Source organism: Schistocerca serialis, chromosome 7 (assembly GCF_023864345.2).
Source record: "Schistocerca serialis cubense isolate TAMUIC-IGC-003099 chromosome 7, iqSchSeri2.2, whole genome shotgun sequence".
Lineage (NCBI taxonomy): Eukaryota > Metazoa > Arthropoda > Insecta > Orthoptera > Acrididae > Schistocerca > Schistocerca serialis.
This window is the reverse complement of record NC_064644.1, coordinates 603031639-603053327: the sequence shown is the minus strand read 5'-3', so window position 1 is coordinate 603053327 and position 21689 is coordinate 603031639. Positions and strand designations below refer to the sequence as shown.

At 50.3% G+C, this 21689-nt stretch overlaps 11 non-coding genes across 11 annotated transcripts; all 11 read left to right on the top strand.

Annotated features, from left to right (window-relative positions):
* The first annotated feature begins 1902 nt into the window (after positions 1-1902).
* On the top strand, positions 1903-1986 carry Trnal-uaa (transfer RNA leucine (anticodon UAA)). The gene has a single exon. It is a non-coding gene; the product is annotated as a tRNA-Leu (tRNA).
* Positions 1987-3770: 1784 nt separating this feature from the next.
* On the top strand, positions 3771-3854 carry Trnal-uaa (transfer RNA leucine (anticodon UAA)). The gene has a single exon. It is a non-coding gene; the product is annotated as a tRNA-Leu (tRNA).
* Positions 3855-5640: 1786 nt separating this feature from the next.
* Positions 5641-5724, top strand: Trnal-uaa (transfer RNA leucine (anticodon UAA)). Its single transcript has one exon. It is a non-coding gene; the product is annotated as a tRNA-Leu (tRNA).
* Positions 5725-7510: 1786 nt separating this feature from the next.
* Trnal-uaa (transfer RNA leucine (anticodon UAA)) lies at positions 7511-7594 on the top strand. Its single transcript has one exon. It is a non-coding gene; the product is annotated as a tRNA-Leu (tRNA).
* Positions 7595-9380: 1786 nt separating this feature from the next.
* Positions 9381-9464, top strand: Trnal-uaa (transfer RNA leucine (anticodon UAA)). Its single transcript has one exon. It is a non-coding gene; the product is annotated as a tRNA-Leu (tRNA).
* Positions 9465-11250: 1786 nt separating this feature from the next.
* Trnal-uaa (transfer RNA leucine (anticodon UAA)) lies at positions 11251-11334 on the top strand. Its single transcript has one exon. It is a non-coding gene; the product is annotated as a tRNA-Leu (tRNA).
* A 1786-nt stretch (positions 11335-13120) lies between these two features.
* Trnal-uaa (transfer RNA leucine (anticodon UAA)) lies at positions 13121-13204 on the top strand. Its single transcript has one exon. It is a non-coding gene; the product is annotated as a tRNA-Leu (tRNA).
* Positions 13205-14990: 1786 nt separating this feature from the next.
* Trnal-uaa (transfer RNA leucine (anticodon UAA)) lies at positions 14991-15074 on the top strand. The gene has a single exon. It is a non-coding gene; the product is annotated as a tRNA-Leu (tRNA).
* Positions 15075-16860: 1786 nt separating this feature from the next.
* Positions 16861-16944, top strand: Trnal-uaa (transfer RNA leucine (anticodon UAA)). The gene has a single exon. It is a non-coding gene; the product is annotated as a tRNA-Leu (tRNA).
* Positions 16945-18730: 1786 nt separating this feature from the next.
* Positions 18731-18814, top strand: Trnal-uaa (transfer RNA leucine (anticodon UAA)). The gene has a single exon. It is a non-coding gene; the product is annotated as a tRNA-Leu (tRNA).
* A 1786-nt stretch (positions 18815-20600) lies between these two features.
* Positions 20601-20684, top strand: Trnal-uaa (transfer RNA leucine (anticodon UAA)). Its single transcript has one exon. It is a non-coding gene; the product is annotated as a tRNA-Leu (tRNA).
* Positions 20685-21689: the final 1005 nt, after the last annotated feature.

Here is a 21689-nt window from a genome sequence, read left to right as displayed (position 1 = left end):
AGATGGAAGTCTCTGGAGCTCTTGCCTCGCACGTCAGATTGGCCGAGCGGTCTAAGGCGCCAGATTTAAGCTCTGGTTCCCGCAAGGGAGCGTGGGTTCGAACCCCACATCTGACAAAGCATTTTAAACATTCTGAAACTAACATACTCCCTTGATCTTACAGAACAAGTAAATTATGCAGGAACACGCCGCAGATTTTACTAGAGACGACAGTGACAGCCCGAGCGGTCGAAAAGAAATAGCGGAACATACTTTTCCTGCGTCGAGGTTTAGCTCTTCTCACGGACGTTTCCGTTGTTGTTGTGCTGTGGCTCTGGGTTCCAAGCGACAGCGAGAAAACCTCAACAGCAACGCATACGTGTTTAAATGAATCTTAAGGCCTTAATAAAGATAGATGAAACGGTGGTTCAGGTGCTGGAGTTCTGAAGCGGCCGTATTGCGTGGGCAGTATGCTCACTAAGTTAATGTGTCATGCTAACAACGGGAAGGCTATGGGTTACATCCCACCAAGGGATATTCCATATTGCTTCCCTAAAAGGCAGCGCGAGAGACTGCCAGGCAAATCCCAAGTGATCTGTACAAGGACTGAGATGTCCGCACGTCTGGAAACGTTCTCGCCGACTTGTGTGCCACGCTGACGACGCGGGTTCTCGTCCGATCACCGAAGTTAAGCAGCGTTTTTGCGTGCTTAGTACACGGCTCAGTGGCTAACTAGGAAGTCTGCGTGCTGTTGGAATCTTTTATTTTGCCTTTTCCCTTAGTTTTCGGTGTTGCTGCGCGGTAATGATACGGTCCAGCACGCTGACCCCTCTCTTGCCTCTCGGGACGCAAATTCGCGAACCTGCGGCCACAGTCAAATGAAAGGGTCCGTTGTGCGTTTGTCGAGTTGGTCTCTCCAGTCGTTTCTAGCGCCCTTCCTCTACATATACGACCATTTGCAAGCGTCAGCTTTCGCGTCAGCCGAGCAAAGTCGAGACAAGTCGACACATGGGGACACACGATGCTGTGAATCGCAATCCGCACTAGCCTACGCGGAGCGGGACGAGGGGCGAAGGAAAACCATTCGTAACACGACAGTTCGGAAATTCGACGATCGCGAGCGTTGGAAACACTCTCCTGGGTAAAGAAGACAACTTCCGTGCGGTGTCCGGGTTTCGAACCCGGATCAGCTACTTGGGAAGCAACCATGCTGACCGACACAGCACCACCGCCTTCTGCTACGCGCTGCTTGCGCCGTGATGTGTCGCCTTCCCTCCTGGCGCCAGAGGCCGAAGGCAATCTCGCTGTAGGCGCTCAAACGCCGAGTGGAAGGCGAGCACATGTGAACCCGTTTTCCTGGTGCTGCTAGGGCCATATACTGAAACTGAGCGCAGAACTAACTTTTACTGAAGAATCTGCCCTTTAATGCACATCAGGGCGAACACGAAATTTCTAATATGAAGTACTCACTGACGATCCAAAGACGTTTCAGTATGTACGCGTCGGTACCACCGGGGCAGTGCCTAAGTATTGTAAAGTGAAGGTCGACAGTTTGAGCCTCACGGGAAGTATTTCATTGGCTTCCCACGAGTGCGTGATGCACAGCGTGGCTGTTGCTAGGAAACGGCCTTATTTGCCGTTGGCCAATATCTAGTTTTCTTTGCATCAATGTGAAAATGTTCCTATTACTAAATACAGTTTTGCTAGTTACAGTTCAAACTAGAAACGACGGAAGAAAGCGGTCCAACGCGCCACATTGCTTCCCGAAAGGGAGGGTGCATTTTCTACGCCATGTCTGACATTGCGTCTTAAATTTTCTAAAACTGACATAATTCCATCCTACCGAAAAAAGAAACAGATTTCGCAGTGAGGTTCTTTGAGATATTGCTAGAGATGGAAGTCTCTGGAGCTCTTGCCTCGCACGTCAGATTGGCCGAGCGGTCTAAGGCGCCAGATTTAAGCTCTGGTTCCCGCAAGGGAGCGTGGGTTCGAACCCCACATCTGACAAAGCATTTTAAACATTCTGAAACTAACATACTCCCTTGATCTTACAGAACAAGTAAATTATGCAGGAACACGCCGCAGATTTTACTAGAGACGACAGTGACAGCCCGAGCGGTCGAAAAGAAATAGCGGAACATACTTTTCCTGCGTCGAGGTTTAGCTCTTCTCACGGACGTTTCCGTTGTTGTTGTGCTGTGGCTCTGGGTTCCAAGCGACAGCGAGAAAACCTCAACAGCAACGCATACGTGTTTAAATGAATCTTAAGGCCTTAATAAAGATAGATGAAACGGTGGTTCAGGTGCTGGAGTTCTGAAGCGGCCGTATTGCGTGGGCAGTATGCTCACTAAGTTAATGTGTCATGCTAACAACGGGAAGGCTATGGGTTACATCCCACCAAGGGATATTCCATATTGCTTCCCTAAAAGGCAGCGCGAGAGACTGCCAGGCAAATCCCAAGTGATCTGTACAAGGACTGAGATGTCCGCACGTCTGGAAACGTTCTCGCCGACTTGTGTGCCACGCTGACGACGCGGGGTTCTCGTCCGATCACCGAAGTTAAGCAGCGTTTTTGCGTGCTTAGTACACGGCTCAGTGGCTAACTAGGAAGTCTGCGTGCTGTTGGAATCTTTTATTTTGCCTTTTCCTTAGTTTTCGGTGTTGCTGCGCGGTAATGATACGGTCCAGCACGCTGACCCCTCTCTTGCCTCTCGGGACGCAAATTCGCGAACCTGCGGCCACAGTCAAATGAAAGGGTCCGTTGTGCGTTTGTCGAGTTGGTCTCTCCCAGTCGTTTCTAGCGCCCTTCCTCTACATATACGACCATTTGCAAGCGTCAGCTTTCGCGTCAGCCGAGCAAAGTCGAGACAAGTCGACACATGGGGACACACGATGCTGTGAATCGCAATCCGCACTAGCCTACGCGGAGCGGGACGAGGGGCGAAGGAAAACCATTCGTAACACGACAGTTCGGAATTCGACGATCGCGAGCGTTGGAAACACTCTCCTGGGTAAAGAAGACAACTTCGGTGCGGTGTCCGGGTTTCGAACCGGATCAGCTACTTGGGAAGCAACCATGCTGACCGACACAGCACCACCGCCTTCTGCTACGCGCTGCTTGCGCCGTGATGTGTCGCCTTCCCTCCTGGCGCCAGAGGCCGAAGGCAATCTCGCTGTAGGCGCTCAACGCCGAGTGGAAGGCGAGCACATGTGAACCCGTTTTCCTGGTGCTGCTAGGGCCATATACTGAAACTGAGCGCAGAACTAACTTTTACTGAAGAATCTGCCCTTTAATGCACATCAGGGCGAACACGAAATTTCTAATATGAAGTACTCACTGACGATCCAAAGACGTTTCAGTATGTACGCGTCGGTACCACCGGGGCAGTGCCTAATTATTGTAAAGTGAAGGTCGACAGTTTGAGCCTCACGGGAAGTATTTCATTGGCTTCCCACGAGTGCGTGATGCACAGCGTGGCTGTTGCTAGGAAACGGCCTTATTTGCCGTTGGCCAATATCTAGTTTTCTTTGCATCAATGTGAAAATGTTCCTATTACTAAATACAGTTTTGCTAGTTACAGTTCAAACTAGAAACGACGGAAGAAAGCGGTCCAACGCGCCACATTGCTTCCCGAAAGGGAGGGTGCATTTTCTACGCCATGTCTGACATTGCGTCTTAAATTTTCTAAAACTGACATAATTCCATCCTACCGAAAAAAGAAACAGATTTCGCAGTGAGGTTCTTTGAGATATTGCTAGAGATGGAAGTCTCTGGAGCTCTTGCCTCGCACGTCAGATTGGCCGAGCGGTCTAAGGCGCCAGATTTAAGCTCTGGTTCCCGCAAGGGAGCGTGGGTTCGAACCCCACATCTGACAAAGCATTTTAAACATTCTGAAACTAACATACTCCCTTGATCTTACAGAACAAGTAAATTATGCAGGAACACGCCGCAGATTTTACTAGAGACGACAGTGACAGCCCGAGCGGTCGAAAAGAAATAGCGGAACATACTTTTCCTGCGTCGAGGTTTAGCTCTTCTCACGGACGTTTCCGTTGTTGTTGTGCTGTGGCTCTGGGTTCCAAGCGACAGCGAGAAAACCTCAACAGCAACGCATACGTGTTTAAATGAATCTTAAGGCCTTAATAAAGATAGATGAAACGGTGGTTCAGGTGCTGGAGTTCTGAAGCGGCCGTATTGCGTGGGCAGTATGCTCACTAAGTTAATGTGTCATGCTAACAACGGGAAGGCTATGGGTTACATCCCACCAAGGGATATTCCATATTGCTTCCCTAAAAGGCAGCGCGAGAGACTGCCAGGCAAATCCCAAGTGATCTGTACAAGGACTGAGATGTCCGCACGTCTGGAAACGTTCTCGCCGACTTGTGTGCCACGCTGACGACGCGGGTTCTCGTCCGATCACCGAAGTTAAGCAGCGTTTTTGCGTGCTTAGTACACGGCTCAGTGGCTAACTAGGAAGTCTGCGTGCTGTTGGAATCTTTTATTTTGCCTTTTCCCTTAGTTTTCGGTGTTGCTGCGCGGTAATGATACGGTCCAGCACGCTGACCCCTCTCTTGCCTCTCGGGACGCAAATTCGCGAACCTGCGGCCACAGTCAAATGAAAGGGTCCGTTGTGCGTTTGTCGAGTTGGTCTCTCCCAGTCGTTTCTAGCGCCCTTCCTCTACATATACGACCATTTGCAAGCGTCAGCTTTCGCGTCAGCCGAGCAAAGTCGAGACAAGTCGACACATGGGGACACACGATGCTGTGAATCGCAATCCGCACTAGCCTACGCGGAGCGGGACGAGGGGCGAAGGAAAACCATTCGTAACACGACAGTTCGGAAATTCGACGATCGCGAGCGTTGGAAACACTCTCCTGGGTAAAGAAGACAACTTCGGTGCGGTGTCCGGGTTTCGAACCCGGATCAGCTACTTGGGAAGCAACCATGCTGACCGACACAGCACCACCGCCTTCTGCTACGCGCTGCTTGCGCCGTGATGTGTCGCCTTCCCTCCTGGCGCCAGAGGCCGAAGGCAATCTCGCTGTAGGCGCTCAACGCCGAGTGGAAGGCGAGCACATGTGAACCCGTTTTCCTGGTGCTGCTAGGGCCATATACTGAAACTGAGCGCAGAACTAACTTTTACTGAAGAATCTGCCCTTTAATGCACATCAGGGCGAACACGAAATTTCTAATATGAAGTACTCACTGACGATCCAAAGACGTTTCAGTATGTACGCGTCGGTACCACCGGGGCAGTGCCTAATTATTGTAAAGTGAAGGTCGACAGTTTGAGCCTCACGGGAAGTATTTCATTGGCTTCCCACGAGTGCGTGATGCACAGCGTGGCTGTTGCTAGGAAACGGCCTTATTTGCCGTTGGCCAATATCTAGTTTTCTTTGCATCAATGTGAAAATGTTCCTATTACTAAATACAGTTTTGCTAGTTACAGTTCAAACTAGAAACGACGGAAGAAAGCGGTCCAACGCGCCACATTGCTTCCCGAAAGGGAGGGTGCATTTTCTACGCCATGTCTGACATTGCGTCTTAAATTTTCTAAAACTGACATAATTCCATCCTACCGAAAAAAGAAACAGATTTCGCAGTGAGGTTCTTTGAGATATTGCTAGAGATGGAAGTCTCTGGAGCTCTTGCCTCGCACGTCAGATTGGCCGAGCGGTCTAAGGCGCCAGATTTAAGCTCTGGTTCCCGCAAGGGAGCGTGGGTTCGAACCCCACATCTGACAAAGCATTTTAAACATTCTGAAACTAACATACTCCCTTGATCTTACAGAACAAGTAAATTATGCAGGAACACGCCGCAGATTTTACTAGAGACGACAGTGACAGCCCGAGCGGTCGAAAAGAAATAGCGGAACATACTTTTCCTGCGTCGAGGTTTAGCTCTTCTCACGGACGTTTCCGTTGTTGTTGTGCTGTGGCTCTGGGTTCCAAGCGACAGCGAGAAAACCTCAACAGCAACGCATACGTGTTTAAATGAATCTTAAGGCCTTAATAAAGATAGATGAAACGGTGGTTCAGGTGCTGGAGTTCTGAAGCGGCCGTATTGCGTGGGCAGTATGCTCACTAAGTTAATGTGTCATGCTAACAACGGGAAGGCTATGGGTTACATCCCACCAAGGGATATTCCATATTGCTTCCCTAAAAGGCAGCGCGAGAGACTGCCAGGCAAATCCCAAGTGATCTGTACAAGGACTGAGATGTCCGCACGTCTGGAAACGTTCTCGCCGACTTGTGTGCCACGCTGACGACGCGGGTTCTCGTCCGATCACCGAAGTTAAGCAGCGTTTTTGCGTGCTTAGTACACGGCTCAGTGGCTAACTAGGAAGTCTGCGTGCTGTTGGAATCTTTTATTTTGCCTTTTCCCTTAGTTTTCGGTGTTGCTGCGCGGTAATGATACGGTCCAGCACGCTGACCCCTCTCTTGCCTCTCGGGACGCAAATTCGCGAACCTGCGGCCACAGTCAAATGAAAGGGTCCGTTGTGCGTTTGTCGAGTTGGTCTCTCCCAGTCGTTTCTAGCGCCCTTCCTCTACATATACGACCATTTGCAAGCGTCAGCTTTCGCGTCAGCCGAGCAAAGTCGAGACAAGTCGACACATGGGGACACACGATGCTGTGAATCGCAATCCGCACTAGCCTACGCGGAGCGGGACGAGGGGCGAAGGAAAACCATTCGTAACACGACAGTTCGGAAATTCGACGATCGCGAGCGTTGGAAACACTCTCCTGGGTAAAGAAGACAACTTCGGTGCGGTGTCCGGGTTTCGAACCCGGATCAGCTACTTGGGAAGCAACCATGCTGACCGACACAGCACCACCGCCTTCTGCTACGCGCTGCTTGCGCCGTGATGTGTCGCCTTCCCTCCTGGCGCCAGAGGCCGAAGGCAATCTCGCTGTAGGCGCTCAACGCCGAGTGGAAGGCGAGCACATGTGAACCCGTTTTCCTGGTGCTGCTAGGGCCATATACTGAAACTGAGCGCAGAACTAACTTTTACTGAAGAATCTGCCCTTTAATGCACATCAGGGCGAACACGAAATTTCTAATATGAAGTACTCACTGACGATCCAAAGACGTTTCAGTATGTACGCGTCGGTACCACCGGGGCAGTGCCTAATTATTGTAAAGTGAAGGTCGACAGTTTGAGCCTCACGGGAAGTATTTCATTGGCTTCCCACGAGTGCGTGATGCACAGCGTGGCTGTTGCTAGGAAACGGCCTTATTTGCCGTTGGCCAATATCTAGTTTTCTTTGCATCAATGTGAAAATGTTCCTATTACTAAATACAGTTTTGCTAGTTACAGTTCAAACTAGAAACGACGGAAGAAAGCGGTCCAACGCGCCACATTGCTTCCCGAAAGGGAGGGTGCATTTTCTACGCCATGTCTGACATTGCGTCTTAAATTTTCTAAAACTGACATAATTCCATCCTACCGAAAAAAGAAACAGATTTCGCAGTGAGGTTCTTTGAGATATTGCTAGAGATGGAAGTCTCTGGAGCTCTTGCCTCGCACGTCAGATTGGCCGAGCGGTCTAAGGCGCCAGATTTAAGCTCTGGTTCCCGCAAGGGAGCGTGGGTTCGAACCCCACATCTGACAAAGCATTTTAAACATTCTGAAACTAACATACTCCCTTGATCTTACAGAACAAGTAAATTATGCAGGAACACGCCGCAGATTTTACTAGAGACGACAGTGACAGCCCGAGCGGTCGAAAAGAAATAGCGGAACATACTTTTCCTGCGTCGAGGTTTAGCTCTTCTCACGGACGTTTCCGTTGTTGTTGTGCTGTGGCTCTGGGTTCCAAGCGACAGCGAGAAAACCTCAACAGCAACGCATACGTGTTTAAATGAATCTTAAGGCCTTAATAAAGATAGATGAAACGGTGGTTCAGGTGCTGGAGTTCTGAAGCGGCCGTATTGCGTGGGCAGTATGCTCACTAAGTTAATGTGTCATGCTAACAACGGGAAGGCTATGGGTTACATCCCACCAAGGGATATTCCATATTGCTTCCCTAAAAGGCAGCGCGAGAGACTGCCAGGCAAATCCCAAGTGATCTGTACAAGGACTGAGATGTCCGCACGTCTGGAAACGTTCTCGCCGACTTGTGTGCCACGCTGACGACGCGGGTTCTCGTCCGATCACCGAAGTTAAGCAGCGTTTTTGCGTGCTTAGTACACGGCTCAGTGGCTAACTAGGAAGTCTGCGTGCTGTTGGAATCTTTTATTTTGCCTTTTCCCTTAGTTTTCGGTGTTGCTGCGCGGTAATGATACGGTCCAGCACGCTGACCCCTCTCTTGCCTCTCGGGACGCAAATTCGCGAACCTGCGGCCACAGTCAAATGAAAGGGTCCGTTGTGCGTTTGTCGAGTTGGTCTCTCCCAGTCGTTTCTAGCGCCCTTCCTCTACATATACGACCATTTGCAAGCGTCAGCTTTCGCGTCAGCCGAGCAAAGTCGAGACAAGTCGACACATGGGGACACACGATGCTGTGAATCGCAATCCGCACTAGCCTACGCGGAGCGGGACGAGGGGCGAAGGAAAACCATTCGTAACACGACAGTTCGGAAATTCGACGATCGCGAGCGTTGGAAACACTCTCCTGGGTAAAGAAGACAACTTCGGTGCGGTGTCCGGGTTTCGAACCCGGATCAGCTACTTGGGAAGCAACCATGCTGACCGACACAGCACCACCGCCTTCTGCTACGCGCTGCTTGCGCCGTGATGTGTCGCCTTCCCTCCTGGCGCCAGAGGCCGAAGGCAATCTCGCTGTAGGCGCTCAACGCCGAGTGGAAGGCGAGCACATGTGAACCCGTTTTCCTGGTGCTGCTAGGGCCATATACTGAAACTGAGCGCAGAACTAACTTTTACTGAAGAATCTGCCCTTTAATGCACATCAGGGCGAACACGAAATTTCTAATATGAAGTACTCACTGACGATCCAAAGACGTTTCAGTATGTACGCGTCGGTACCACCGGGGCAGTGCCTAATTATTGTAAAGTGAAGGTCGACAGTTTGAGCCTCACGGGAAGTATTTCATTGGCTTCCCACGAGTGCGTGATGCACAGCGTGGCTGTTGCTAGGAAACGGCCTTATTTGCCGTTGGCCAATATCTAGTTTTCTTTGCATCAATGTGAAAATGTTCCTATTACTAAATACAGTTTTGCTAGTTACAGTTCAAACTAGAAACGACGGAAGAAAGCGGTCCAACGCGCCACATTGCTTCCCGAAAGGGAGGGTGCATTTTCTACGCCATGTCTGACATTGCGTCTTAAATTTTCTAAAACTGACATAATTCCATCCTACCGAAAAAAGAAACAGATTTCGCAGTGAGGTTCTTTGAGATATTGCTAGAGATGGAAGTCTCTGGAGCTCTTGCCTCGCACGTCAGATTGGCCGAGCGGTCTAAGGCGCCAGATTTAAGCTCTGGTTCCCGCAAGGGAGCGTGGGTTCGAACCCCACATCTGACAAAGCATTTTAAACATTCTGAAACTAACATACTCCCTTGATCTTACAGAACAAGTAAATTATGCAGGAACACGCCGCAGATTTTACTAGAGACGACAGTGACAGCCCGAGCGGTCGAAAAGAAATAGCGGAACATACTTTTCCTGCGTCGAGGTTTAGCTCTTCTCACGGACGTTTCCGTTGTTGTTGTGCTGTGGCTCTGGGTTCCAAGCGACAGCGAGAAAACCTCAACAGCAACGCATACGTGTTTAAATGAATCTTAAGGCCTTAATAAAGATAGATGAAACGGTGGTTCAGGTGCTGGAGTTCTGAAGCGGCCGTATTGCGTGGGCAGTATGCTCACTAAGTTAATGTGTCATGCTAACAACGGGAAGGCTATGGGTTACATCCCACCAAGGGATATTCCATATTGCTTCCCTAAAAGGCAGCGCGAGAGACTGCCAGGCAAATCCCAAGTGATCTGTACAAGGACTGAGATGTCCGCACGTCTGGAAACGTTCTCGCCGACTTGTGTGCCACGCTGACGACGCGGGTTCTCGTCCGATCACCGAAGTTAAGCAGCGTTTTTGCGTGCTTAGTACACGGCTCAGTGGCTAACTAGGAAGTCTGCGTGCTGTTGGAATCTTTTATTTTGCCTTTTCCCTTAGTTTTCGGTGTTGCTGCGCGGTAATGATACGGTCCAGCACGCTGACCCCTCTCTTGCCTCTCGGGACGCAAATTCGCGAACCTGCGGCCACAGTCAAATGAAAGGGTCCGTTGTGCGTTTGTCGAGTTGGTCTCTCCCAGTCGTTTCTAGCGCCCTTCCTCTACATATACGACCATTTGCAAGCGTCAGCTTTCGCGTCAGCCGAGCAAAGTCGAGACAAGTCGACACATGGGGACACACGATGCTGTGAATCGCAATCCGCACTAGCCTACGCGGAGCGGGACGAGGGGCGAAGGAAAACCATTCGTAACACGACAGTTCGGAAATTCGACGATCGCGAGCGTTGGAAACACTCTCCTGGGTAAAGAAGACAACTTCGGTGCGGTGTCCGGGTTTCGAACCCGGATCAGCTACTTGGGAAGCAACCATGCTGACCGACACAGCACCACCGCCTTCTGCTACGCGCTGCTTGCGCCGTGATGTGTCGCCTTCCCTCCTGGCGCCAGAGGCCGAAGGCAATCTCGCTGTAGGCGCTCAACGCCGAGTGGAAGGCGAGCACATGTGAACCCGTTTTCCTGGTGCTGCTAGGGCCATATACTGAAACTGAGCGCAGAACTAACTTTTACTGAAGAATCTGCCCTTTAATGCACATCAGGGCGAACACGAAATTTCTAATATGAAGTACTCACTGACGATCCAAAGACGTTTCAGTATGTACGCGTCGGTACCACCGGGGCAGTGCCTAAGTATTGTAAAGTGAAGGTCGACAGTTTGAGCCTCACGGGAAGTATTTCATTGGCTTCCCACGAGTGCGTGATGCACAGCGTGGCTGTTGCTAGGAAACGGCCTTATTTGCCGTTGGCCAATATCTAGTTTTCTTTGCATCAATGTGAAAATGTTCCTATTACTAAATACAGTTTTGCTAGTTACAGTTCAAACTAGAAACGACGGAAGAAAGCGGTCCAACGCGCCACATTGCTTCCCGAAAGGGAGGGTGCATTTTCTACGCCATGTCTGACATTGCGTCTTAAATTTTCTAAAACTGACATAATTCCATCCTACCGAAAAAAGAAACAGATTTCGCAGTGAGGTTCTTTGAGATATTGCTAGAGATGGAAGTCTCTGGAGCTCTTGCCTCGCACGTCAGATTGGCCGAGCGGTCTAAGGCGCCAGATTTAAGCTCTGGTTCCCGCAAGGGAGCGTGGGTTCGAACCCCACATCTGACAAAGCATTTTAAACATTCTGAAACTAACATACTCCCTTGATCTTACAGAACAAGTAAATTATGCAGGAACACGCCGCAGATTTTACTAGAGACGACAGTGACAGCCCGAGCGGTCGAAAAGAAATAGCGGAACATACTTTTCCTGCGTCGAGGTTTAGCTCTTCTCACGGACGTTTCCGTTGTTGTTGTGCTGTGGCTCTGGGTTCCAAGCGACAGCGAGAAAACCTCAACAGCAACGCATACGTGTTTAAATGAATCTTAAGGCCTTAATAAAGATAGATGAAACGGTGGTTCAGGTGCTGGAGTTCTGAAGCGGCCGTATTGCGTGGGCAGTATGCTCACTAAGTTAATGTGTCATGCTAACAACGGGAAGGCTATGGGTTACATCCCACCAAGGGATATTCCATATTGCTTCCCTAAAAGGCAGCGCGAGAGACTGCCAGGCAAATCCCAAGTGATCTGTACAAGGACTGAGATGTCCGCACGTCTGGAAACGTTCTCGCCGACTTGTGTGCCACGCTGACGACGCGGGTTCTCGTCCGATCACCGAAGTTAAGCAGCGTTTTTGCGTGCTTAGTACACGGCTCAGTGGCTAACTAGGAAGTCTGCGTGCTGTTGGAATCTTTTATTTTGCCTTTTCCCTTAGTTTTCGGTGTTGCTGCGCGGTAATGATACGGTCCAGCACGCTGACCCCTCTCTTGCCTCTCGGGACGCAAATTCGCGAACCTGCGGCCACAGTCAAATGAAAGGGTCCGTTGTGCGTTTGTCGAGTTGGTCTCTCCCAGTCGTTTCTAGCGCCCTTCCTCTACATATACGACCATTTGCAAGCGTCAGCTTTCGCGTCAGCCGAGCAAAGTCGAGACAAGTCGACACATGGGGACACACGATGCTGTGAATCGCAATCCGCACTAGCCTACGCGGAGCGGGACGAGGGGCGAAGGAAAACCATTCGTAACACGACAGTTCGGAAATTCGACGATCGCGAGCGTTGGAAACACTCTCCTGGGTAAAGAAGACAACTTCCGTGCGGTGTCCGGGTTTCGAACCCGGATCAGCTACTTGGGAAGCAACCATGCTGACCGACACAGCACCACCGCCTTCTGCTACGCGCTGCTTGCGCCGTGATGTGTCGCCTTCCCTCCTGGCGCCAGAGGCCGAAGGCAATCTCGCTGTAGGCGCTCAACGCCGAGTGGAAGGCGAGCACATGTGAACCCGTTTTCCTGGTGCTGCTAGGGCCATATACTGAAACTGAGCGCAGAACTAACTTTTACTGAAGAATCTGCCCTTTAATGCACATCAGGGCGAACACGAAATTTCTAATATGAAGTACTCACTGACGATCCAAAGACGTTTCAGTATGTACGCGTCGGTACCACCGGGGCAGTGCCTAAGTATTGTAAAGTGAAGGTCGACAGTTTGAGCCTCACGGGAAGTATTTCATTGGCTTCCCACGAGTGCGTGATGCACAGCGTGGCTGTTGCTAGGAAACGGCCTTATTTGCCGTTGGCCAATATCTAGTTTTCTTTGCATCAATGTGAAAATGTTCCTATTACTAAATACAGTTTTGCTAGTTACAGTTCAAACTAGAAACGACGGAAGAAAGCGGTCCAACGCGCCACATTGCTTCCCGAAAGGGAGGGTGCATTTTCTACGCCATGTCTGACATTGCGTCTTAAATTTTCTAAAACTGACATAATTCCATCCTACCGAAAAAAGAAACAGATTTCGCAGTGAGGTTCTTTGAGATATTGCTAGAGATGGAAGTCTCTGGAGCTCTTGCCTCGCACGTCAGATTGGCCGAGCGGTCTAAGGCGCCAGATTTAAGCTCTGGTTCCCGCAAGGGAGCGTGGGTTCGAACCCCACATCTGACAAAGCATTTTAAACATTCTGAAACTAACATACTCCCTTGATCTTACAGAACAAGTAAATTATGCAGGAACACGCCGCAGATTTTACTAGAGACGACAGTGACAGCCCGAGCGGTCGAAAAGAAATAGCGGAACATACTTTTCCTGCGTCGAGGTTTAGCTCTTCTCACGGACGTTTCCGTTGTTGTTGTGCTGTGGCTCTGGGTTCCAAGCGACAGCGAGAAAACCTCAACAGCAACGCATACGTGTTTAAATGAATCTTAAGGCCTTAATAAAGATAGATGAAACGGTGGTTCAGGTGCTGGAGTTCTGAAGCGGCCGTATTGCGTGGGCAGTATGCTCACTAAGTTAATGTGTCATGCTAACAACGGGAAGGCTATGGGTTACATCCCACCAAGGGATATTCCATATTGCTTCCCTAAAAGGCAGCGCGAGAGACTGCCAGGCAAATCCCAAGTGATCTGTACAAGGACTGAGATGTCCGCACGTCTGGAAACGTTCTCGCCGACTTGTGTGCCACGCTGACGACGCGGGTTCTCGTCCGATCACCGAAGTTAAGCAGCGTTTTTGCGTGCTTAGTACACGGCTCAGTGGCTAACTAGGAAGTCTGCGTGCTGTTGGAATCTTTTATTTTGCCTTTTCCCTTAGTTTTCGGTGTTGCTGCGCGGTAATGATACGGTCCAGCACGCTGACCCCTCTCTTGCCTCTCGGGACGCAAATTCGCGAACCTGCGGCCACAGTCAAATGAAAGGGTCCGTTATGCGTTTGTCGAGTTGGTCTCTCCCAGTCGTTTCTAGCGCCCTTCCTCTACATATACGACCATTTGCAAGCGTCAGCTTTCGCGTCAGCCGAGCAAAGTCGAGACAAGTCGACACATGGGGACACACGATGCTGTGAATCGCAATCCGCACTAGCCTACGCGGAGCGGGACGAGGGGCGAAGGAAAACCATTCGTAACACGACAGTTCGGAAATTCGACGATCGCGAGCGTTGGAAACACTCTCCTGGGTAAAGAAGACAACTTCCGTGCGGTGTCCGGGTTTCGAACCCGGATCAGCTACTTGGGAAGCAACCATGCTGACCGACACAGCACCACCGCCTTCTGCTACGCGCTGCTTGCGCCGTGATGTGTCGCCTTCCCTCCTGGCGCCAGAGGCCGAAGGCAATCTCGCTGTAGGCGCTCAACGCCGAGTGGAAGGCGAGCACATGTGAACCCGTTTTCCTGGTGCTGCTAGGGCCATATACTGAAACTGAGCGCAGAACTAACTTTTACTGAAGAATCTGCCCTTTAATGCACATCAGGGCGAACACGAAATTTCTAATATGAAGTACTCACTGACGATCCAAAGACGTTTCAGTATGTACGCGTCGGTACCACCGGGGCAGTGCCTAATTATTGTAAAGTGAAGGTCGACAGTTTGAGCCTCACGGGAAGTATTTCATTGGCTTCCCACGAGTGCGTGATGCACAGCGTGGCTGTTGCTAGGAAACGGCCTTATTTGCCGTTGGCCAATATCTAGTTTTCTTTGCATCAATGTGAAAATGTTCCTATTACTAAATACAGTTTTGCTAGTTACAGTTCAAACTAGAAACGACGGAAGAAAGCGGTCCAACGCGCCACATTGCTTCCCGAAAGGGAGGGTGCATTTTCTACGCCATGTCTGACATTGCGTCTTAAATTTTCTAAAACTGACATAATTCCATCCTACCGAAAAAAGAAACAGATTTCGCAGTGAGGTTCTTTGAGATATTGCTAGAGATGGAAGTCTCTGGAGCTCTTGCCTCGCACGTCAGATTGGCCGAGCGGTCTAAGGCGCCAGATTTAAGCTCTGGTTCCCGCAAGGGAGCGTGGGTTCGAACCCCACATCTGACAAAGCATTTTAAACATTCTGAAACTAACATACTCCCTTGATCTTACAGAACAAGTAAATTATGCAGGAACACGCCGCAGATTTTACTAGAGACGACAGTGACAGCCCGAGCGGTCGAAAAGAAATAGCGGAACATACTTTTCCTGCGTCGAGGTTTAGCTCTTCTCACGGACGTTTCCGTTGTTGTTGTGCTGTGGCTCTGGGTTCCAAGCGACAGCGAGAAAACCTCAACAGCAACGCATACGTGTTTAAATGAATCTTAAGGCCTTAATAAAGATAGATGAAACGGTGGTTCAGGTGCTGGAGTTCTGAAGCGGCCGTATTGCGTGGGCAGTATGCTCACTAAGTTAATGTGTCATGCTAACAACGGGAAGGCTATGGGTTACATCCCACCAAGGGATATTCCATATTGCTTCCCTAAAAGGCAGCGCGAGAGACTGCCAGGCAAATCCCAAGTGATCTGTACAAGGACTGAGATGTCCGCACGTCTGGAAACGTTCTCGCCGACTTGTGTGCCACGCTGACGACGCGGGTTCTCGTCCGATCACCGAAGTTAAGCAGCGTTTTTGCGTGCTTAGTACACGGCTCAGTGGCTAACTAGGAAGTCTGCGTGCTGTTGGAATCTTTTATTTTGCCTTTTCCCTTAGTTTTCGGTGTTGCTGCGCGGTAATGATACGGTCCAGCACGCTGACCCCTCTCTTGCCTCTCGGGACGCAAATTCGCGAACCTGCGGCCACAGTCAAATGAAAGGGTCCGTTGTGCGTTTGTCGAGTTGGTCTCTCCCAGTCGTTTCTAGCGCCCTTCCTCTACATATACGACCATTTGCAAGCGTCAGCTTTCGCGTCAGCCGAGCAAAGTCGAGACAAGTCGACACATGGGGACACACGATGCTGTGAATCGCAATCCGCACTAGCCTACGCGGAGCGGGACGAGGGGCGAAGGAAAACCATTCGTAACACGACAGTTCGGAAATTCGACGATCGCGAGCGTTGGAAACACTCTCCTGGGTAAAGAAGACAACTTCCGTGCGGTGTCCGGGTTTCGAACCCGGATCAGCTACTTGGGAAGCAACCATGCTGACCGACACAGCACCACCGCCTTCTGCTACGCGCTGCTTGCGCCGTGATGTGTCGCCTTCCCTCCTGGCGCCAGAGGCCGAAGGCAATCTCGCTGTAGGCGCTCAACGCCGAGTGGAAGGCGAGCACATGTGAACCCGTTTTCCTGGTGCTGCTAGGGCCATATACTGAAACTGAGCGCAGAACTAACTTTTACTGAAGAATCTGCCCTTTAATGCACATCAGGGCGAACACGAAATTTCTAATATGAAGTACTCACTGACGATCCAAAGACGTTTCAGTATGTACGCGTCGGTACCACCGGGGCAGTGCCTAATTATTGTAAAGTGAAGGTCGACAGTTTGAGCCTCACGGGAAGTATTTCATTGGCTTCCCACGAGTGCGTGATGCACAGCGTGGCTGTTGCTAGGAAACGGCCTTATTTGCCGTTGGCCAATATCTAGTTTTCTTTGCATCAATGTGAAAATGTTCCTATTACTAAATACAGTTTTGCTAGTTACAGTTCAAACTAGAAACGACGGAAGAAAGCGGTCCAACGCGCCACATTGCTTCCCGAAAGGGAGGGTGCATTTTCTACGCCATGTCTGACATTGCGTCTTAAATTTTCTAAAACTGACATAATTCCATCCTACCGAAAAAAGAAACAGATTTCGCAGTGAGGTTCTTTGAGATATTGCTAGAGATGGAAGTCTCTGGAGCTCTTGCCTCGCACGTCAGATTGGCCGAGCGGTCTAAGGCGCCAGATTTAAGCTCTGGTTCCCGCAAGGGAGCGTGGGTTCGAACCCCACATCTGACAAAGCATTTTAAACATTCTGAAACTAACATACTCCCTTGATCTTACAGAACAAGTAAATTATGCAGGAACACGCCGCAGATTTTACTAGAGACGACAGTGACAGCCCGAGCGGTCGAAAAGAAATAGCGGAACATACTTTTCCTGCGTCGAGGTTTAGCTCTTCTCACGGACGTTTCCGTTGTTGTTGTGCTGTGGCTCTGGGTTCCAAGCGACAGCGAGAAAACCTCAACAGCAACGCATACGTGTTTAAATGAATCTTAAGGCCTTAATAAAGATAGATGAAACGGTGGTTCAGGTGCTGGAGTTCTGAAGCGGCCGTATTGCGTGGGCAGTATGCTCACTAAGTTAATGTGTCATGCTAACAACGGGAAGGCTATGGGTTACATCCCACCAAGGGATATTCCATATTGCTTCCCTAAAAGGCAGCGCGAGAGACTGCCAGGCAAATCCCAAGTGATCTGTACAAGGACTGAGATGTCCGCACGTCTGGAAACGTTCTCGCCGACTTGTGTGCCACGCTGACGACGCGGGTTCTCGTCCGATCACCGAAGTTAAGCAGCGTTTTTGCGTGCTTAGTACACGGCTCAGTGGCTAACTAGGAAGTCTGCGTGCTGTTGGAATCTTTTATTTTGCCTTTTCCCTTAGTTTTCGGTGTTGCTGCGCGGTAATGATACGGTCCAGCACGCTGACCCCTCTCTTGCCTCTCGGGACGCAAATTCGCGAACCTGCGGCCACAGTCAAATGAAAGGGTCCGTTGTGCGTTTGTCGAGTTGGTCTCTCCCAGTCGTTTCTAGCGCCCTTCCTCTACATATACGACCATTTGCAAGCGTCAGCTTTCGCGTCAGCCGAGCAAAGTCGAGACAAGTCGACACATGGGGACACACGATGCTGTGAATCGCAATCCGCACTAGCCTACGCGGAGCGGGACGAGGGGCGAAGGAAAACCATTCGTAACACGACAGTTCGGAAATTCGACGATCGCGAGCGTTGGAAACACTCTCCTGGGTAAAGAAGACAACTTCGGTGCGGTGTCCGGGTTTCGAACCCGGATCAGCTACTTGGGAAGCAACCATGCTGACCGACACAGCACCACCGCCTTCTGCTACGCGCTGCTTGCGCCGTGATGTGTCGCCTTCCCTCCTGGCGCCAGAGGCCGAAGGCAATCTCGCTGTAGGCGCTCAACGCCGAGTGGAAGGCGAGCACATGTGAACCCGTTTTCCTGGTGCTGCTAGGGCCATATACTGAAACTGAGCGCAGAACTAACTTTTACTGAAGAATCTGCCCTTTAATGCACATCAGGGCGAACACGAAATTTCTAATATGAAGTACTCACTGACGATCCAAAGACGTTTCAGTATGTACGCGTCGGTACCACCGGGGCAGTGCCTAAGTATTGTAAAGTGAAGGTCGACAGTTTGAGCCTCACGGGAAGTATTTCATTGGCTTCCCACGAGTGCGTGATGCACAGCGTGGCTGTTGCTAGGAAACGGCCTTATTTGCCGTTGGCCAATATCTAGTTTTCTTTGCATCAATGTGAAAATGTTCCTATTACTAAATACAGTTTTGCTAGTTACAGTTCAAACTAGAAACGACGGAAGAAAGCGGTCCAACGCGCCACATTGCTTCCCGAAAGGGAGGGTGCATTTTCTACGCCATGTCTGACATTGCGTCTTAAATTTTCTAAAACTGACATAATTCCATCCTACCGAAAAAAGAAACAGATTTCGCAGTGAGGTTCTTTGAGATATTGCTAGAGATGGAAGTCTCTGGAGCTCTTGCCTCGCACGTCAGATTGGCCGAGCGGTCTAAGGCGCCAGATTTAAGCTCTGGTTCCCGCAAGGGAGCGTGGGTTCGAACCCCACATCTGACAAAGCATTTTAAACATTCTGAAACTAACATACTCCCTTGATCTTACAGAACAAGTAAATTATGCAGGAACACGCCGCAGATTTTACTAGAGACGACAGTGACAGCCCGAGCGGTCGAAAAGAAATAGCGGAACATACTTTTCCTGCGTCGAGGTTTAGCTCTTCTCACGGACGTTTCCGTTGTTGTTGTGCTGTGGCTCTGGGTTCCAAGCGACAGCGAGAAAACCTCAACAGCAACGCATACGTGTTTAAATGAATCTTAAGGCCTTAATAAAGATAGATGAAACGGTGGTTCAGGTGCTGGAGTTCTGAAGCGGCCGTATTGCGTGGGCAGTATGCTCACTAAGTTAATGTGTCATGCTAACAACGGGAAGGCTATGGGTTACATCCCACCAAGGGATATTCCATATTGCTTCCCTAAAAGGCAGCGCGAGAGACTGCCAGGCAAATCCCAAGTGATCTGTACAAGGACTGAGATGTCCGCACGTCTGGAAACGTTCTCGCCGACTTGTGTGCCACGCTGACGACGCGGGTTCTCGTCCGATCACCGAAGTTAAGCAGCGTTTTTGCGTGCTTAGTACACGGCTCAGTGGCTAACTAGGAAGTCTGCGTGCTGTTGGAATCTTTTATTTTGCCTTTTCCCTTAGTTTTCGGTGTTGCTGCGCGGTAATGATACGGTCCAGCACGCTGACCCCTCTCTTGCCTCTCGGGACGCAAATTCGCGAACCTGCGGCCACAGTCAAATGAAAGGGTCCGTTGTGCGTTTGTCGAGTTGGTCTCTCCCAGTCGTTTCTAGCGCCCTTCCTCTACATATACGACCATTTGCAAGCGTCAGCTTTCGCGTCAGCCGAGCAAAGTCGAGACAAGTCGACACATGGGGACACACGATGCTGTGAATCGCAATCCGCACTAGCCTACGCGGAGCGGGACGAGGGGCGAAGGAAAACCATTCGTAACACGACAGTTCGGAAATTCGACGATCGCGAGCGTTGGAAACACTCTCCTGGGTAAAGAAGACAACTTCCGTGCGGTGTCCGGGTTTCGAACCCGGATCAGCTACTTGGGAAGCAACCATGCTGACCGACACAGCACCACCGCCTTCTGCTACGCGCTGCTTGCGCCGTGATGTGTCGCCTTCCCTCCTGGCGCCAGAGGCCGAAGGCAATCTCGCTGTAGGCGCTCAACGCCGAGTGGAAGGCGAGCACATGTGAACCCGTTTTCCTGGTGCTGCTAGGGCCATATACTGAAACTGAGCGCAGAACTAACTTTTACTGAAGAATCTGCCCTTTAATGCACATCAGGGCGAACACGAAATTTCTAATATGAAGTACTCACTGACGATCCAAAGACGTTTCAGTATGTACGCGTCGGTACCACCGGGGCAGTGCCTAAGTATTGTAAAGTGAAGGTCGACAGTTTGAGCCTCACGGGAAGTATTTCATTGGCTTCCCACGAGTGCGTGATGCACAGCGTGGCTGTTGCTAGGAAACGGCCTTATTTGCCGTTGGCCAATATCTAGTTTTCTTTGCATCAATGTGAAAATGTTCCTATTACTAAATACAGTTTTGCTAGTTACAGTTCAAACTAGAAACGACGGAAGAAAGCGGTCCAACGCGCCACATTGCTTCCCGAAAGGAAGGGTGCATTTTCTACGCCATGTCTGACATTGCGTCTTAAATTTTCTAAAACTGACATAATTCCATCCTACCGAAAAAAGAAACAGATTTCGCAGTGAGGTTCTTTGAGATATTGCTAGAGATGGAAGTCTCTGGAGCTCTTGCCTCGCACGTCAGATTGGCCGAGCGGTCTAAGGCGCCAGATTTAAGCTCTGGTTCCCGCAAGGGAGCGTGGGTTCGAACCCCACATCTGACAAAGCATTTTAAACATTCTGAAACTAACATACTCCCTTGATCTTACAGAACAAGTAAATTATGCAGGAACACGCCGCAGATTTTACTAGAGACGACAGTGACAGCCCGAGCGGTCGAAAAGAAATAGCGGAACATACTTTTCCTGCGTCGAGGTTTAGCTCTTCTCACGGACGTTTCCGTTGTTGTTGTGCTGTGGCTCTGGGTTCCAAGCGACAGCGAGAAAACCTCAACAGCAACGCATACGTGTTTAAATGAATCTTAAGGCCTTAATAAAGATAGATGAAACGGTGGTTCAGGTGCTGGAGTTCTGAAGCGGCCGTATTGCGTGGGCAGTATGCTCACTAAGTTAATGTGTCATGCTAACAACGGGAAGGCTATGGGTTACATCCCACCAAGGGATATTCCATATTGCTTCCCTAAAAGGCAGCGCGAGAGACTGCCAGGCAAATCCCAAGTGATCTGTACAAGGACTGAGATGTCCGCACGTCTGGAAACGTTCTCGCCGACTTGTGTGCCACGCTGACGACGCGGGTTCTCGTCCGATCACCGAAGTTAAGCAGCGTTTTTGCGTGCTTAGTACACGGCTCAGTGGCTAACTAGGAAGTCTGCGTGCTGTTGGAATCTTTTATTTTGCCTTTTCCCTTAGTTTTCGGTGTTGCTGCGCGGTAATGATACGGTCCAGCACGCTGACCCCTCTCTTGCCTCTCGGGACGCAAATTCGCGAACCTGCGGCCACAGTCAAATGAAAGGGTCCGTTGTGCGTTTGTCGAGTTGGTCTCTCCCAGTCGTTTCTAGCGCCCTTCCTCTACATATACGACCATTTGCAAGCGTCAGCTTTCGCGTCAGCCGAGCAAAGTCGAGACAAGTCGACACATGGGGACACACGATGCTGTGAATCGCAATCCGCACTAGCCTACGCGGAGCGGGACGAGGGGCGAAGGAAAACCATTCGTAACACGACAGTTCGGAAATTCGACGATCGCGAGCGTTGGAAACACTCTCCTGG